This window comes from Ixodes scapularis, unplaced genomic scaffold (assembly GCF_016920785.2).
Source record: "Ixodes scapularis isolate PalLabHiFi unplaced genomic scaffold, ASM1692078v2 PGA_scaffold3__209_contigs__length_174095766, whole genome shotgun sequence".
Classification (NCBI taxonomy): Eukaryota; Metazoa; Arthropoda; class Arachnida; order Ixodida; family Ixodidae; genus Ixodes; species Ixodes scapularis.
Window position 1 is genome coordinate 80,555,429 of NW_024609868.1, and position 20,065 is coordinate 80,575,493.

Here is a 20,065-nt window from a genome sequence, read left to right on the forward strand (position 1 = left end):
AATTTTCAAACACTAATTTCAAAAAGCAACTTCTGCTAAGTTACAATATGAAGTAAAACGCGTAGTTTTTAATTTTATGCTATAAAACTTAGTGAGGGGCGTTTTCTAGTTTTTCCTAATTTTTGTTCGTGTTATAGAAAAGTAACTGAAAAGTAACGCCGTTACTTTTTAAAAGTGACTGTAACTGTAACGAGTTACTCTTTTGGTGCGGTAACTGTAACGGTAACTTCGCTACTTTTTTCTGAAAGTAACTGTAACGAATTACTTTTTAAAAGTAACTTACCCAAGACTGAGATTATCGCATGATGTCACAGCTTGCCATTACTTCTGACAAATACTACTTTTTTTTTCTGAGGACGAAGAGTTGAAACGTCGGACACAATCTGCGAAGTCAAAGCCAAAATGGTAAAGAAACGAAAACTAGTGACCTTAGTCAGTGATAGAAAAAAAAAAAAAGAACCTAGATAAAAAATGCTGGCCTCCTTAAAATAGATATGACTATACTTCGCTTCAGCTGAAGTCCACACGCAGCCGACGCTAGGAAATATTGTGACCAATCAGGCAGCGTCAAATGAGCAAGTCACTGGGCCTTCTCTCTTTATGATTGGTTCAGCGATGATAGAACACGTACATAAACATGACAATCACCATGATGGTTCGCTTTTGAAGCTGTGTGATTGGTCCTAATAGCTTGTGCCGTCGGCTGTATCTGGACTTCAGGTGAAGAGAAGTAGGTATGTGTGAAAGAACGTTGATGCAGTACTTTTATACCGCCATTTGAGTATAAGGTATAGGCATCCTTCCCAAATTCAAACCAGGTATTGGTGCCACCGAATTCTACCACGCGTCTCCTAAATTTCTCAAATTGCGTAGTTACAGTTAAGTCAGATTCGCGCTGTGGTTCAGGGAAAAAAAATAATATGTGCCTGCCAGGGATCGAACCTGGGACCTTCCGCGTGTTAGGCGGATGTGATAACCACTACACAACAAGCACGGGCGAAGAGGGCGAGACCGCTTCCGCTTTGTGAACATGACCTAAGGGAAACTTTTTCTATAAGCGTCGGTTTTTTTGTTTTTTTTTTGTGTGTGGGGGGGGGGGGGGGGAGGGGTGCTTTTTTTATAGTTTGATATTTTACTGCGTTTTAAGTCCAGACGCAGCCGCCGCTACGAGCTGATAGACCAATCAGGCAACGTCAAAAGCGCACCGTCATGGTGTTCGTCATGTTTACGTACGTATGCTATCATCGCTGAACCAATCCTTAACAGAAGAGGCCCAGTGATTTGCGATTTTGACGCTTCTTGAATAATCTCTTAGCTCGTAGCGTCGGCAGCGTCTGCACTTAAGCTGAGGCGAAGTATACCACACGGTTTCACTGATTCCAGAAAAGAAGCCGGAAGTGATTGTCAGAAAACGCGCTTGTCACTTTGGCAAACAAACAATTGGATGCATTACTTTTATGCCACCCTTCCAAATTCAAACAAGGTATTGGTACCACCGAAGTCCACCACCGTGTCTTCCTAAAGATTTAAGATCACACATTTACAGTTAAGTCACATTGCCGTATAATATTCGTAATATACATTCCAGTAACATCAATACAAGTTACGTACTGGGGTTAAAAAAAGGAAAGGTATGTGCCTGCCAGGGATCGAACCTGGGACCTTCCGCGTGTTAGGCGGATGTGATAACCACTACACAACAAGCACAGACAAGGAAGGCGAGGCCGATTCCGCTTTCTGAACATTATCTAAGGGAAACTTTTTTATTGGCTTTTTTTTCGTTTGGGGGGGTGGGGGGGGGAGGAGTTTGATGATTCGTTACTATAGTTCGTTCAGCGACACTACCAGCTGATGGGACCATTCAGACCTCGTCAAAAGTGCACCATCATGGTGTTCGTCCTGTTTATGTACGCATCCATCTTTGCTGAACCAATCATTTCATTTTGTTGCCTTAAAAGACCTCGTTAAAAGTATTACATAAGAGGAGGGGTTACATGTAAGAAAACATTTTAACAAACCAAACATTCGTACCGGAAGGTGATTAACGACAGCCTCCATGAATACGCATGGACGGTGACGTGTTGGGGTAGGCCGTTCCAGTTTGCTGCTGCTTGAGGAAAGGAGGCTAAAAAAAAGGCGTAGTGCGGGCACGTGGAAGCGTTACTTGAAGTGGATGACCAATGCGTGGAGATATACGTGACGGGAACAATGTAAAGTGCGTGATTAAGCAAGCTGTAGTAAAACTTGTGAAAGAGGGAGAAGCTGGAAGTGCAACGGCGAAGGGAAACCGGATTATTAGTGTGATTCAAGAACAAGAGATGGCGCTCGCATCGACATCCAGACCTAGCCATGAGCAGATAAAGTCGTGTGTGATGGCGCCTCGATAGAGTGTGCATTTTGCCTTCTCTTTCATTTTGTCATCCCTCGTCACTGTTTAGTTTCTCCAAACTTGATGTTTTTACGAAATGCGATCCGGTTTGTTTGCGGTGTCATGTAGATGGAGGATTTGATAACCGACGGCACCGTGCGTCCAAGAGCGTCGCTTTTTGTTTTTCATACTTTTTTTGTTTTCTGTATTTACTGCCCTTTTAAATGCTTCGATCATAATCTTAGGGGCGTCTATGAAAAGAACAAAAAAAGTTTTCTTTTTGGCATTGACGCCGTCGCGCTTTCTTTTCCTCATAAAAGACGGGGACACAAGAGAGAGAAACAAACACGAGCGCATATGTTTGTTTCTCTCTCTTGTGTCCGTCTTTTTTGCGGAAAACCATGTATCCGAACGGTCATCAACTCGCCCAACAACAAACTATTTTACAGTACATTTCTTTTCCTCGGCGAATCAGCCTGGAAATAAATTACGTGCCCCAGCGAGGAGCGTTGCTTTGTCGAACGTCGATAGACTACGCCGGCCCTCATGCAGAGGAAGCATCCGCTCGATTGAGATAGAAAGAAAACTACAACAAAAGCGTCAGGAAGTCTTCAAAAAGTGCGAAACGCTCCACTGCCCTATCTTTGGTGGTGTGGTAGTAAAGAGAAAATCATTTTACAGAACATCTTTTTTTTTTTTTTTTTGTTATTGCGGTTCTGGTTTATGCCTACTATTACGTTTTATTATTATACCACCAGTTGTTTAAACTTTCAAATGACAGCCTCCCAATTTTCTTTTTGATCTATAATACGCCAATAAGTCGCACAAAAGCATTTATTTTTATTGTTTTGTCGGGCGCCTGGTCCCAGGCTTCTTAGCTGTTTATTTTTACAAAACATGGAGGATGAGGAACACGTATCGACATGGAGGTTTTATAGTACCATTTTGTGGTCCAAACCTACTCCAGAATAGCTCTCAGTACTCTTTTTTTAGCAAGAAAAAAAGTACGTTCAGTGCTATTTTTTTCTGTTTCTGCAATGTTCAGTTTGGTAAATGCATTAAAGGGCTCGAGGAGCTGTCACATACTATACACATAGCAAATAAAAAGAAACAATAAGAAAATAACTCAGGGCACTATTTTATTTGGCGTAATTTGATTACCTGTACGCGGGTCGTCAAAGATAAAAAAATAACGTTGGATTAGAAATTTGTGCTTTGCGGTTAACTATTGAGCGTGTATTTGGCAGTGTAGCTGTTGTTGTTTTTTTGTATTTTTGTGGACTTACAAGGGGTTCACACATAACAAACAGCACATAAAGATGAATGGCGACGTTAGAAAAATTAGTTTACACATTTCGCGCAGCCGCTGTAGAGGTGCGCGGCATCAGTTCTTCGTTTTACGCTAGCTTTGAGCGCAGCTAAGCTCAAGGACACGAAGTCAAAGCTATGGACGGAACAAAGTCAAAGCTGTGGAAAGTACTGACAGAATATGTGGTATGTACCCTCGATTTTCACTTCTCAGGAATCAGGGCGAAGAGGTTAAAAATCCGCAGACAACACCTAAAGGGAGGCGCCACCACCCCCTTGCTTTGGCGACACAGACGGCCCAAATGAAGCAGGAGAGAACTCATAAGTGTCGGGCATGGGCATACCTTCTGTATTATTTTGAATAACTATCGAATACGTAAACTCGATCGTATCCTACGGTGGGCTAAACCCCAAGCTTCAGCCTGTTGGGTGCCATCATGAGTCAATTTAAATATACACGTGTTATATTGTTTCGTGAATACGCAGCATGGTTTCTAACGGGCTCGTGGTTGGACCCGACGGGCCGTAGCCTGGTAGCCGTGTTGTACATCGCTGGGGTAGACAAACTATAAATGTAATATTTGACTCCACGATGAGGATGAGGTCATCAAACAATTTGCGAGGGCCGCAGATGGCGACGTTCAGTCGGCCTCGTCTTTCCATGGCGAACGTCACAGTCTTTATAGCGTTTGTTATACGTCACGCGCGGCACTTAACCAATCGCGCGATGATTTCGCTCATCAGCTGGCCGATGGAGGTGTTAGCCCCAGATGTCTATTGAACCGCGGCAACTAGCGTAAAACGCTGATAGTTATATAATCCCATCAACACAAAAGAAGACACTGCCACAAACTTGCCGCTTCAGCGGCGAAATCAATCTGTATTGATCCGGGAAGGCAAGATGTGCTGCAATGTTGGAAAGTATGTGCGTCTTCCTCGCACGAAGGAAACGTAATCATTTGAAACAACCTATGGTGGGAGAATGTAGAGGAGACCACTGCACTGGCCCGGCCTGCCCGAAAGCTCTAACCCCGATCGACCTGCGGGCCGGGGCCGGGTAGCGAAGCGTCTGTGTCTCTCAAGCCCGGGCCGGGCTCGGGATTGTTACAAAAATTTTTAGGGCCAAGCCGACCCGCAAAGCCGGTGCCAGCCAAGCCAGCCAATCCATGTCGACGCGGAAACGTTTTAAAATATTCAAGACACGACTCGGCCCTCTTTTATATTGCCCCTGTCAGGTTGGGGAGGAAAACTTAATCGGGACCACGTCTGCAAAACTGGTGGTACGGGCCGGGCTCCTATTCAGATTTTAAAAACCTGTCGGGCCCGGGCCGGGCTCGGGCTCACCTTTTACGAACATTTGTAGCCCAGGCCGGGCACGGTCCGTGTACCCACCCGGCCGGGTCAACCGGACCTGGGGATTCCGACCCGTGCAGTGCTCTAGTTTAGAATTTGTCGCAATCTGCTAATTCCAGCAGTTGTTTACCAGAACGGCCACCTGGGAATGCAACGGTTTCCGACCATTGAGAGGTTTTCAACACACAGACAAAGGTATTTTTGTTCACTGACATCCAAATGATGATCAGAATGAGTTTTAGTTCCCACATTCGTCACTATATTTTGAATGGTTATAATTTTAGATTGTTGAAATTGAGCGTGTTCAAATTTTTAAAACTGTATTGGCAAAAAATGGCGCTGTCCGTGTATTTTTTGGCACACCATACCTCAAAGACGGTAAGGAGAATATTCGCACTGTGGAAATCAGGAATCTCCGGCTCGATCTCTGCACGTGCCCCTTTCAATCTCGATAAGCATCGTACCGGCCTATGGTCTTGTAACACTACTGTGTGATGCTTGTAAGATACCACAGGCTAGGTTTCACAGTGTACCGGCTAAATATTTCACCTACAGCGCTAACCATGTCGCAATAAATGGGGAGCCCGACCTCACGGCTGTGGTGTAGTGCCTAATTTGCTTTTGGTTTGTTTTCTAAGCTCGTCTATCTAAAAAAGGAAAGACAATGTAGCTTTCGATGAGACAAAAAAACTTTATCAGCAGTATTAGAGCGCAGCTCTTAGGGGCCCGTTTCCGGCTTGAGCGGCGTCGGCGTCGCCGTCGGCGTAACCGCGAGGTGACGTAGGTCACGTGACTCCCCCCCCCCCCCCCCCCCCGAGGTCACGTGACCCCCCCATGTCATGTGAGCCCCTCGAGGTCACGTGACCCCCCTGACGTCACACGACCCCCCCCCCCCCTGAGTTCACGTGACCTCAAGGAGTCACCTATCCCTCAGTAGCCTTCCATCCTCCTCCTCAAGAGCTGCGCTCTAATCCGGCGTTACAGGGAATTTTAAACGGGTTTCACTTTTTATTTTTTCAATATAGCACGATTTTTTTTACAGATAAACACGACGTGAGATCGCGTGCAAGTCCAAATAATGAGAGAATACACGTTTTTTTATTAGCTCGATGTGACGATGCTTAAATTTATATTAACGTATTTTGCTAATGTTTCGTTTCCCTTTCACAGCCCCGTGTCAAATCGAACAACCTGTTCTGAACCAGGGCCAACGCCATCATCATGCTTATCAACCTCGAGTCTACTCAATCAGCCCAGCATCATCGCCAAAAATCCAAGCTATGAAAACTTCGCCTGTATCTCAAATAATAAGCTACCATACACAGTTGAGGTTTGCACTCTTCCACTCAAGTCGAAGGTAGAAGAATAGTTTCGGTTGGGTATTTCATCACCGAAGTCCGTAAACTTGAACGTCATGATTGCGCGAAGGATACGCGTGGCACATTTCGATTTGTACATGAGCTAAGGCAGGCCTTATGCTCTTGCTTTACGTTTGTGTGCACGCACTGCAATGAAGAACGGGTCATTTCAACTAAGCACTCGAAGTAAACCAACATCAACGAAGCAGCTGCAATGGGCACGTTATGCACCGGAAATGGGTTCAGCTCAATAGAAGAAATTTTCTCCCTAGTGAACATTGCTTGCATTTCGCCGACAGCATTCAGCAAAGGTGAAGAGAGCGTAAGGCTGAAGTGAGAATACATTGTGCTTTCTGAAATGGTCACGGCTGAAAAAGAAGAGCACAGAATTGTAAGCAGTGAGAGAGTGCCCGCAGTTAGGGCCACCGATACACGTCAAGCTCAGGTGTTTCTGTTATCATTGGCTCACAAACAAATAAAATCCTATACCTCTTTGTTTGTAACAAGTGTTGCAGTATTTGCAATTTCTACATGAGCAAGAACGAGACTCCACGCAATCATGCCTGCCTCAAACGTGGGACGGATCTTCAACTGCAATGGAGTCTGATATCATCGACGAAAGATTTTGAGAAAGCCGCGAGATGCATGGCCTAAATACAGAAGAGCTGTGGGGATGACGATTCCAATGTCGAAAAGGCCCTCAAAACCAGCGCCGAATATGGAAGGATGATAACAAAGGTGGATTGCATTAACCATGTCATTAAGAACTACAGCGAGTTACACTTTGGCATTAGGAGCATAGGAGGAAGTGACGCAAAGGATTTGACAAATGTTAAAACATAAAGATTGACAGCCGCGGCAAAGAAAGCTATATCTGCTACCCATGCGCTCAAGCGGACAACTCAAGAGCTCACGAGCAATTTGAGCAATGAACCAAGATATCTATTTGGAACAGATGACAACTGGGTTCCCCTTACTACTGTCAACAGCATCAGCAGCAAGCATCAACCACATTTGAAGATTTACCGTACACGCTACAAAGAGACCTGATGAGGTTTGCAAATAATCTCACCGACAAAGCTTCTTCGCTTACTAAGAACTCTACAAGTAATTCGGTGGAAAACTACACGTCTGTAGTCTCAAAAGTTTCTGGCGGAAGAGTAGGTGCTGCGTTCTCGTAGTTTCGACGTCAGCCGACACCCATAAAGAAGTTGTCCAGCGTGATGAGAGGAAGACGAAGCGCTTCGAACAGGTCTGTGTTTTTCTCGGCTCATCTGTTTGTGCTTATTTCTATTTATAATATCGCCAGTTTAGACAACTCTAACTTCAGCGAACAATTAATAAGGCTTCCTCCGCCTGTCGGAGGGGTGGCTTTCGATCGGCTCGGGGTATAAGCCCTGATTTCACTTGGCCATGACTACCGCAACCCCTTCGCTAACGGCAAGTCAGAAGACTCCAACTGAGCGCTACAGCATGCCTCCTTCAACTTGCGGATCCTCTATCGCCGGAGTAGAGAATGAAGCCTCCGTCACTAACCTGGCTGAAGTTAGAGCTCCTGACCACGGACCCCAGATATCTCTACCCAAGGCTGAAATGTTAACTAGCGACATGGAAATCGCCGACACCGACCAAGGTGAATGGTACGATGCCAAGACATCCAAGAAGCGCAAAAAGAACTCCAGTTCAAGCAAAAGCGGAGACACAGTAACGAACTCGCCTACCACGACAGTTGGCCTGACTGTAATTTTTGTACCAGCGGTTGAAAACCAGAGAATCACAGCGATCAGCAGTCTAAAACTGTCTGTTGCATTGGAACAGATGTGTCCCGAATGCATCCACGAGATTAGGCCCAACAGCAGATTAAATCTGATCGCAGTGGACACTCGAAATGGCCAGACGACCCGTGCGCTCCTTGCCTGCACTCAGATCTGCGGCTTGAAAGTTCGGGCGTACGAGCCCGTTCCGCGGCATTTCGCAGTAGGAGTAATTAAAGACGTCGACAGCTCACTTTCTGATGCCGAAATTGAACAGAATGTGAGATCACCAGAAGGCCGAGTGGCGAGAAGTCGACGGCTTGGACAAAGTTCCATAGTAAAGATAGCATTCAGCGAAACAACGTTGCCGAGTTTTGTTTATCTCGGTCACGTTCGCCATCCGGTGACCCCGTTCAAGGAACGCCCAATTCAGTGCCGCAAATGTTGTGGATATGGACATCGCGAAGCCAACTGCAAGCGCGCACCCATCTGCAGTCGCTGTGGAGAAGCCCACGAGAGCAACGACACGTGTTCTGGACAAGAAAAATGCGCGAACTGCAGTCAAGCTCACGCTGCCACGTCCTCTTCCTGCCCAAAATGGCAGAGAGAAAGTGAGACCCGCAGCTACGCACGCAAACACGCAGTTGACTTTCGCGCTGCAAGATCCGCCGTCTCACAAAAGACAGAAACAAAACAAACGGCTGAAATTGAACAACGACCTCTACACTCACAGAACACAATAAATGAGACATCTAACAAGCAGAACCCAAGCTCCCATGACTATGCTTCAGCTGTAAAGAAGAATCAACAGAAGCTCATGAAGGGGGCCCCTCCCTCAACTGACCGCAAAAGTCAAGTTTCAGAACTCAAGGGAGAAAAGGAAAGGCCGTCGGCGTCAGCGGCTGTCACTCCTGGTCCAATGCGGAAGACTACTTCCACCTCTGGTGCTCCGCCAATCAAAGGGAATGCATGGGAAAGCTGGATACCGCTTCTCAAAAAAGCAGCTCTCATGGCCTATAGCCTATTATCTTCTATCGACGCCCAATGGGCACGAAACATCACATCATTCCTTAACATGATTCTTCCGCTTATGGGAGAATTTTAAACGCGGGAAGCACCAAGAAGCCGCATAAACGCGTCTGCAATTGGAAATTATTCAACATATCAAGATTATTCACTATCCCCGTGAAGAAAAGCGAGCCTACGATCACCACCAGAGCCCTTTTCAAGGAGCCACGATCGGAGTCATCGCCGATCCAGCTTAATGAAAAAACCAACCTAACGACTGACGTCCTTTTGCCTGTAATCTTTCAAGCTGCAAAAAACTTTTTTTTTTATCAGCAAGCAAGACACAGCTTTCAAAGGTATCATGCTCACACTTTTAACTATGATTGAGCCTACTCTCTGCCTAGGCCCCAGTTGCTAACCTGGACATGCTATCAATAGATAAGATTCGATACCAAGCAACCATTTTCCAGTGGAATGCAAGGGGCCTTCGCAGCCGTCTTTCCGACTTTCGCCGATTTGTGTATAAGTACCAATTTCCGGTTATAGCATTATCAGAATCAAACATTGCCGACAATTTTCGTTTATCTGGTTATGAGGTTTTTCACTCGCTACGAGGTAGATCTCCAAGCAGAGTTTTAGTGGCCATTCGTAAAGACCTTACCTATATCTCCCACAGCCTTACTCCTGATGCCACCAACGAGTATGTCGCTTTAACTGTGAAACAAGGTCGCAACATGTTCACCCTAATCGTAGGATACATTCCGCCAAATACGCAGTTTGACTCCCTGCGTATTAGCTCTGTTATTAAAAACACCCCCTCTCCACACATCTTAACGGGGGACTTTAATGCCCATCACCCCTTATGGGGAAGTACAAAAACAACCGCCCGAGGTACCTCACTTGTGACACTCACGCATCAGCATGGTCTTTTTACTTTGAATGACGGAAGTCCAACCTTTTTCCGGGGCGCCACTACAAGCAGCTGCTTAGATTTGACATTTGCATGCTCGAGCCTTTCGAATTCTCTTACATGGTTTACAGATATTGAATGCCTTAGCAGTGACCATATGCCTACGTACACTCTTCTTAAGAGGTTTACATCCAATACCATATCGTCAACAATCAGACGGACAGATTGGTGCCTTTTCAAAGTTAATCTTGAAAAAGCATGTGATTCATTTAGCAGCGACGGTGATTTCTGCCATGGTATCGGAGAACTTGTGAAACAACACACAAAGACATACAAGCTACCCCGAAGGTTCGTTATGGTTGACGCGGAATACGAACGTCTTCGTGCGCTTCGCAGGAGATACGAAAGAAAGGCAAGAAAAACACATGATCCTGAAGATGTTCGTAAAGTAAGACGCCAACAAAAACGCTTAAAACGCCATCTAGATAAACTAGCCCAACGTCATTGGAGGGATCATCGCGCAACACTAGATGCTCGTAAGCCTCTTTCTAGAATATACAGTCTTGCTCGTGGTCTAAGGACGACTCCACAACAGCGTCAACCTTTTCGTGCACTAGCCCTCCGACTATAGATCTTTCGGAACTAGCTGTGGCTGAAGTGTACTGTAAAAAGCTCACGGAAAACGTCGGAAATTCGACCATTCCACTTGTTAAATCCAACAATCCCTTCCGAGCGTGTCCATACATGGACGCACCGTTCGATATACGAGAACTAGACGAGGCCCTTTCTGGACTACGTTTCTCAACCTCTCCCGGTCCCGACGGTATAACTTACGCGGCCTTATTTCACCTGGGTACAATAGGCAAAGTGAGGCTCTTGAAACTATATAACACATCGTGGGAAACAGGCCAGGTCCCCGGGATTGGAAAACATCGCGCATTATACCCATCCTTAAGCAAGGTAAATCCCCCCTAGACCTTTCATCGTTCCGTCCAGTTGCTTTGTCCTCTTGTGTCGGAAAAATCATGGAAAGGATGATACATACCCGACTTGAATGGTACCTAGAGCAGTATGACATATACCCCGAAGTTATGTCAGGTTTCCGACGCGGACGCAACTCTCTTGATAATATCATTGACCTCACAACGAGCATTGAAAAACAAAAGAAATCTCGAAGAATCACCACTGCAGTGTTCCTCGATATTAAGGGCGCTTTTGACTCTGTAAGCCACAAAGCTATCTGCAACGCACTCTGCTATGCCGGGATAGGAGGACGTCTGTATGCGTGGATTTTAGACTATCTTGAAAACAGAGCAGTTCATATGGTGACGACAGAAGGGAAAACAGCTGAGTATATTGTTGCTCGTGGCGTGCCACAGGGTGGTGTTCTCAGTCCCACACTTTTCAATATCACTCTCATAGGACTTGTGAACAAACTTCCTCGAAACGTCAGAATAACTTTCTACGCGGATGATATCTGCATATGGACCTCATCAATCACGCAGCGATTTAATGTGATTCGCTTACAGAAAGCACTTGAGATAACTTCAAATTACTTAAAATGCCGTGGACTATCGCTATGCCCATCAAAATCTGCAGCTATAGCTTTTACACGAAAAAGTACGCTTAGGCATCAGCTCACTATTGATGCTCACCCTATATCATATGTCCAAACTCACAGATTTCTTGGTCTTATCCTAGACAAAGGTTTAACATGGACACCACACGTTAGGCAACTGAAAAGAAAGCTTATTAGCATTACCCAGCTCTTACGATTCATAAGTGGAACTACATGGGGTGCATCTGTAGCTTCACTCATCCAACTATATAACGCTCTTTTTGTCGGCATTATGCGATACAGTCTGCCCGTACTTCATGGGATGTGCCGCATAAATATAAGCGCGCTTGAGAGTATACAGGCTCAAGCCCTACGTGCCTGTCTAGGGCTCCCAAAATGTATTTCCAATGTTGGAACTGTAGCTGAAGCAGGCGTTATTCCGATAGGTGTCCTTAGACTGCAAGAGACCCTTCGAACACACCTTCGTCATCTCACCAGACATAAAGATCACTATCTTGCATATATAGCAGATAGCAGAAGTGCGTCTGGATTTGCTCAAGTTATTAATTCTGGTAGCTTAGACACTCCACAAAATTTTGAACCAGCAGAGTTCTCTTCATCGCCCCCATGGACCTATCCAATAATTAATATAAAGACAAAGATTCCAGGGCTATATTCCAAAAAACACATTCCGTTAACCGCATTGAGGCAACATTCTTTGGAAATAATTAGTGTTCATCACTGTTCGCGAATACATGTCTATACCGACGGGTCCTGCACTGACGAAAGCTCCAGTTACAGCTTCGTAATACCATCAATCAATGAGAGACTTCATGGAAAATTGGGTCACACTACATCATCAACAGCAGCAGAATTAGTAGCAATTCGAGAAGCACTTCGCTTCATTTCTGCATGTGACTCACGAGATTGGTCAATTTTTACCGATTCTAGAGCAGCTCTTCAGAGCCTCAAATCCACTAAAAACAAGAACGCCAATGCACAGCTCGTTCATCAGATTTTGAAACTTCACCAGGAGGCTATCGAAAATGGGCATAGTCTGATACTACAATGGATTCCAAGCCACTGTGGTATTCAAGGCAATGAAAGTGCTGATTTAGCTGCCAAGGATGCTCACCGACGTAATTCTGGTTTAAAAATCCCATTTTCATGAACAGATGCTAGGGCCAGAATCAACTGCGTTGCTAAAGCTATGATAAGTTCCCTCTGGGCAAATCCGCTTTATTATTACAGACACCTGCACAGCATTGACCCTTTCCTTCTCTTTCGTTCACCCCGCGGCCTTAAACGCCGCACTGAAACTACTCTCCACCGAATACGACTCAACGTAGCTTCAACGGGATTCTATCTCAACCTCATCGGCCAGCTAGACTCTCCTCTCTGTGAGCATTGCGCCGTCACAGACACACTCGAACATGTCCTGTGCCAGTGTAGCCTATACACAAGTCAACGAAATGATCTTCCCAACGGAGAACCACTTTCCCTGACTCACCTGCTCGGACCATGGGACTCCGCATCGGAAAGAGTCAAATCAACGACCTCCTTCATCCGCTTTCTTAAGAAAACAAAACTGGACCGAATACTCTAAATCCAGAACATACTTTTACATGAACAAACAATAACGGACAGAATTTTCTTTTCCTTAAGCATAGGTATGTATATATATGTGTGTATGTGTATATATGTATATATATGCACATGGGTGTGTGTGTGTGTATGCATGTATATATTATATACATGTATATATGTGCATAGATGAATGTATATAAGTATGTATATAGGTGTACATACCTTTTTTTCTTTTTTTTTCTTTTCTCTCTCTCTCTATAATCTATACCTCCCCTCTTTCCCTCCCCTAAGTGTGAAGTAGCCATCCTGCCAATCTTCGCGGGATAACCTCTTCTCCTTTCCAATAAACCAATTTTTCTCTCTCTCCAGCGTGATGAGAAATTCTGGAATTAACACATGCTTTTACGCCTGTTGCGGCTTCCCTTTCTAACGGAAAAGCTACTGATGCACTGCGGAACGTACGGGCGTATATGCATGACACATAGAATATAGAATACGTTTGCCGAGGACAAATTACGGTACACAACAATCGGAATATTTGATATCTGATATACTAATCAGACATCCAGACATCCAAACTTTGGGTCTGATTACAGGTATAACTATATATTTATTCAAAAAGTTCCTTCTATTATGCGCAACAAAATGCATATTTAAACATATATGCATAATAATTTAAACCACTTTTTTTAAACCTGTTATAAGCCTATTGTTTATAAATGCCCCCTACTCTTTGCCATATATTCAACTACCTCAACGATGTTGTAACTACTGCATAAAAATTTTGTACTTTTTCTTTACTATTCACTGTTTATTGTTAGTAATTTTGTGTGTCTGTGTGTTTTTCGTGATGAGCTGAGCATTGTTAACCGGCAACGGGGCCATGTTGGGCAGAGCATATCTGCCTTTGCCCGCCTTATCGCAAGCCTTCAGGCGACTCACACCTAGACATAGACCTGCGCGCCGCCGCGCCGCGCCGCCGCCGCCGCCTGTTTTGCTCTCGCCGCCCTGCGCCGCCGCCGGAATCCCCAGAGCCAGCACGCCGCCGCCGCCGCCAATTTTTTTTTTTTTTTTTTTTTTTTTAGGGGCGGGGGGTGGGGGGGGGGGGGGGGGGGGGGGTGTGGAGGGGTGCGTAGCATTGGTGTTTCTTTTTTTCTGCTTCTGTATCAGTCTCACCTACTATATTATGCATAAAAAAATGAATAAATACACCGGTGTCTGTATGTTTTTTCCCGTTCATTTTTACTCCTTTACACGGAACGATAAAAGAAATGGACAAAACAACAAGTCTCGAACACAGTTGCTAGTTTATTTAAACAACGAACGCTCTTATATATACCTCAAGACCCTCACCACCAATAAAGAAACACCTCCTCTTAACTAGGTCACCGAGAACCGGACACTCACAGAACCCATATGGTTCATGATTCAGACAGATCCAAATGATTCACACCAACCAGCTACCCTGATGACCTCGCTTGCGGGCTGACCAGCCACATGCGATAACAGGCAACTCCAGCTCCAGCAGAGCCCTTACAATTTTCGGAAAACCCACAGTCAAGACCTTAGAGACACAAAATACGCTTCATATCACCGTCCAATGCCAAGGACAACGTGCTTATACAATTACCAGAGGTCGAAATACGCATGGTCTCCCTTAGAACTCTCCTACCATTGCTGATTGTTGATTGATTTAACTGATTTAACCCAAGAGCCTCAGTGTAGATACACACTGCGTCACCGCACCACATCTCAACCAATCCGTGGCCCCGCCGTAGGCCGTAAATACACTGTCTCTTTTTATGCCAAGTCAATTGAAGCCACGCATGACTGCGTGTGCAAACCATTATTTGCTTCTTCCACTGTTCTCGCTAGGCACCTAGGCGGACGCCATCAATAGTTCCGGCGCGTGTTGTAACGTGTTTTTTGTGGCACCCCTGAGGACCACCCGAAAAGGAGGTTAACCTTTCTAATTTGTGCTGAGCTTTGGAAACTAAATTTACACCGAACCTCCCTGCCACTGATATAAAGTTAAGAGAGCTAGATTCAAAGGTATAGTAAGGCACACACACACCATTCTTTACAACCGGTTTTTCCACAGCCGGATTAAACGTTCCTAGCACCTTGAGCACAACTCTAACAATCACATATCCTCGTGTAATTGTTAGAATAGTTGTGAACCAAAATGGAGCTTGGCAGAAGGTGTCGTCGATTTTTATCCAGAAATGCCTGATAGGAGCGGACCAACAGTCCATTGTCACTCAAAACTCTGAGCAATTGATTGAAATATTGAATCCGCATCATGGGAGAAGGTGTGATGGGACACCGGTAGACATCAATGCCATTACTCTATGGATAAGTCGGAGCTGTTAATAAGGGTCAGGAGGTGGTGTGATGATAATCTAGTGAAGTTGCAGTCTGCCTCTGGGATTGATATAGATAGTTTTATGAGCATTATAGAGTTTTATTTAGAGTCCACTGCCGTAGACTTTGGTGGTTCTCTTTTTATTTACAAAGAGGGAGTGTGCATCGGGTCGTGAATTGCTCCAATGTTGTCCGAGACTTTTTAAAACGAGATTGATGTTCACGTTGACACGGTTGTGCGGTCCTTGTAGACTGGACCGCACAACCCTGCGGTTGCAACAGTCAAATTGAGTGCTTATAGGCCTTCTGTTTCACACGGAAAAGGACCTGTGCTGGAGGTGGGGCAAGGAATCAGCAAAGCCTCTGTTGGCAGCGTCTATGTTAGAAGTTGACAGCTGTCACTTAAAAATAGTTAAGAGTGGTGTAATTGCGTCTGCGAAAGATAACGCCTGTAAAAAATCTCGTATGCTTTAGGTTGGAGAGCCAGTTGAGTTGCAAAAGATGCGTCGTTTGGAAGCGGGCCACCACCACGATGTAATTGTTAGAGTCGTGCTCAAGGTGCTGAAAGTTTAATCCGTCTCCTGTGGAAAAAACGGTTGTGAAGAAGGCTGTGTGTGTGCCTTACAACCATGGAATCTCTCATAACTTTATAACAGCGGCAAAGAGGTTCGGTGTAAATTTATTTTTCAAAGCTTATCACAAATTAGAAAGGTTAACCCCCTTTCTGGTGGTCCTCAGGGCTGCCAGAAATAAACATAAGAACCCAGATGTAACTTTTCAGGCAGGAGTGGTGTACGGGACCCTCTCATTTCGTCGAAACTCGTTTCGTGGAATTACGTATCGTGGACAACTTTTCATGGGCAGACGTTTCCCGGAAACACGTTTTGTCGACACGATCGTTTCATCGACACTCGTTAAGCGAATTACACGCTGTAGGGACATCTCGTCACGCGTGTATCATATTCATATTATAGCAAGGGTTGTGATGGAGTTGCCTGTTATCGCATGTGTCTGGTCACTCATCAAGCGAGGTCGTCAGGGTGGCTGGTTGATGTGACCATGAATCATTTGTATGTGTCTGAGTGTCTGACTTTCAGTGACCTACACTCGAAAAAAAAAAAAAGGTGTCCCAGAGAATGCACCCCAAAACTTCGGTTCGACGTACAGCGCACTGACGTCGATTTGGGTACTAACTTTCACGAGAGGCTCGATAGCCGTGGCGTACAACTTATTAAAATAGCTAATGTACGTGTTACTGACTACAAAAAAAAAAGAAACCTCGGTTTTTTTTTATTTACTGCAAAACCTCAGTGTTTTTATTGTGTGGTCTTTGATACGTACTTTAGTTATTCCATAAGTTATATGACACCGTTATCAAGCCCCTCGTAAAATTTGAGGCCGTCTGTTCGACTATAATGCGCTGTACGTCGAACTAAAGTTTTGGGGTGCATTATATGGGACAAAAGGGTGTAAGGTGATACACTTTTTTTTTAAAGTTGTAGTAAAGTTTTTTGCTGTTTTTTTTCGTTTTTTTTTTTTTTGTGGCGAGAATCTTGACGTATATATAAGAGCGTTCGTTGTTCAAATAAACTATACCCGTTTTTTCAAGAAAAAAAGAAAGTTTTGAGCATTGTTCGTATACACGACGCGAAGTCTTACGAGATTTGGTTGTCGGAGGAAAAAAGCGATGATTTTGGCGCTGAAACGTGTACGTCTGGATAATATATATAGTAGAATTCACCTACATATATCTTAATTCTTCACATAAAGGTGAAAAATAGTAATGGTTCGCGTGAAGTCGGACTTTTTTTAATTTTTTTTATTAGGGTTCTTGACGTGAAAACGGGTATAGAAGCTGTGTTTGAGACATCTTGTCTTGTCCGTTATTTTTATCGTTCCGTATCTTGTGCACCTAAGGGTTCTCCTTGCTCTTTCCCACGCCGGGATGCAGCATCGGGGGTCGAAGTCGAGCTGCAGTCGGGCTCCCATCCGGTCGAGGCGGGGAGGCTCTCCTTACGGGTCTTTGCCGCCAGCGAATTAGCTTACACTCCCGAGCTCATAATCTTTGCGTCCTCGCATATTTTTGTTAATGTTGTTGTGATTCTCTGCTATGCGTCTAGCCATCGTGGAGGGCGCCGTCGGCGTGAAGCGCGTGTAACCGGAGGATCTGCGCGGCGCAAAGCGAGTTGCGCTGAAATCGACGTCAATCGCTGGTTGCTCATGAGAGAGAAAAAAAAAAAAAAAAAGTTGTCGCGCGGCAGTTTGGCGGCAGTCCGGTGTGCCATGCGGGTTAAACCTGGAAATTGGTGTAGGTTTGCTTGTCCACGTTGGTGGTGATAACGTACGGTCCGGGGAAAGGCGGGCTAAGTTTCAAGGTGCGAAGGCCGTTCGTGTACCATACCCTATCCTTGACGTTGTATGGAGCTGGTCGATGTTTAGCATCGTAGGACGCTTCATGCCGTGAAGGCAGTAAGCGAGGTTCGCGTTTGCAGCGTCGTGGTTCGCGTGGACGTCGCCGACCTGGTCGTGAAGCCGGGAAAATTCCATTGGTCGACGTGGGACAAAGTCGAACGGTACGTCTGGAGTCCGGCGTGCGGCTGCTCGTTCACTTGAAAGCTGGTTATAGGCGCTCCAATGGTCGATGTCGCCGTAGACGTTCTTTCGCAGACATGAAAGGATTTCTCCGTTGGCGCGTTCGACAAAGACGTTAACTTCGGGAGCGTAAGGTACTGTTAGGATGTTCTGAATGTGCCTGTCAGTGAAGTACCGCGAAGCCAAACGTGAGGTTAGGACCCTGTCATTTTCGGTGATGACGGCTTGCCGCGTACCGATCGAATGTTCTAAAAATCGGAAGACGTGCTCGGTCGACTTGTCAGGCACGGGGCGCGCGACAAGCGAGTGGTGAGGTCGAACGCGGTGATAAAGTACCTGTTGTCGTCACTCCTCGTCTTGCTACAGTGTAGTCTTGCGGAGGATCTTGCGCCTCGGCTGCGGCCGGCGGCATATCCTCTTACAAAAGAGAATAAACAAGACGCCGGAGTACCTGATTCTTCTAACGGACGCACTCTTCACAGCGAAAGCAACGTAACTCTCAAGAAAAAAAAAAAACAAAAAAAAAAACTTGGTTGTTTTTATGGTATTTGTATCTTGTTTTCTAAACTCAAACGACTCCTTCATCTTTCCCCCTCACACTCTAATTTACACCCCCCCCCCTCCCCTCCCTCTTCCGCGCCGCCGATCCGTTGATCCCCGCGCCGTCAACACGCCGCCGCCGGAGGTACAAACACCGGCGCGCCGCCGCCGGCGCTTTCTGACCGGCGCACAGGTCTACCTAGACCTTGGTTATTTGATCTTACATGTAGCGCTCCAAACGGTGCACGTCGACCAACATGATTGAAAACCATTCTTGATCAGCTGGCGCCATCTGTGTTTGTTATCACGAAACTGCGGCTTGTCGTAACTGAATGAGAAACGTTTGATGTCCTATAATGAAGTAAGCGTGCAGCCTATCGATATGTAATTTTCATACAATGCAATAACAGGAAACGCTTCGCACTTTGTCTCAAAATTTGCTTTCGTCCACATACAGACGTTTTTATAAAGCAAAAAAGTAATGCTATTTTTAATTTTTTTTTGAGACCTGAATTTTTTATTTAGTTAAATATATAATTTGTGGCATTATAATGTTCCATAGGCTAGACGTACAACGTTTCGTATGAATTGGATAACTGTAGCTCAAGAAAATAAATGTTACATTTTGAACGTGAGATCCACTAAAGTATAAATGGAAAAAAGTCCGCTAAAGGTAACCCTATTTTCTAGACATTGAATTGTTAATGGACGGCAGCTCTTTAATTTGGTATAAGGGATCTTATTCTGCAAAGCATACATAAAAAGTTTAAGGCTTTCAAAAATAAGCATATTGCCTTGATCGGTAGGGTTGTACCTTTAGGATGAAATTCTGATATCGTGTGAGTAGGTAGAATGAATGAACCTTGTGGATCGATTTTGAACAGATTCAAGTTCATTACTAATATACGCTTGGTGAGGGTTCCAGATGGCAGATGTGTATTGTAGTTTCGATCTAACATGTGACTTGTATGGTAGTAAACGTACGTGCTTCGGGGCATGGCGCAGATTACGTTGAAGAAGTCCAAAGACTTTGTTTGCTGCTGATATGGCGTCTGTAGTATATGCGCGCGCCAAGATCGATCGTTTTACAGGCTTACACCTAGGTATTTAAATGATTGTACCGATTTCCATAAAAAGTAATTGTCACTTTGAAAAAAGAAAACAATTGGATGCATTACTTTTATGCCACCGTTTCAAAATGCAAACGAGGTTTTATTACCACCAATGTTTACCACATGTCCTCCTAACCATATAAAATCACATTTACAGGTCAGTCACATTGCGTATAATATTCATAATATGCATTCAAGGCAACATCCATACAAGTTGCGTGCTGTGGTTCAGAAAAAAAAAAAAGGAAAGGAA

The 20,065-nt window shown here is 44.9% G+C and overlaps 2 non-coding genes and 1 pseudogene across 2 annotated transcripts; 1 reads left to right on the forward strand and 2 right to left on the reverse strand.

Moving 5' to 3' along the window:
• Positions 1 to 921: 921 nt before the first annotated feature.
• Trnav-aac lies at positions 922 to 994 on the reverse strand. Its single transcript has one exon. It is a non-coding gene; the product is annotated as a tRNA-Val (tRNA).
• Positions 995 to 1,634: 640 nt separating this feature from the next.
• Positions 1,635 to 1,707, reverse strand: Trnav-aac. The gene has a single exon. It is a non-coding gene; the product is annotated as a tRNA-Val (tRNA).
• Positions 1,708 to 12,698: 10,991 nt separating this feature from the next.
• On the forward strand, positions 12,699 to 13,578 carry LOC121837216 (annotated as a pseudogene).
• The last annotated feature ends 6,487 nt before the right edge of the window (positions 13,579 to 20,065 follow it).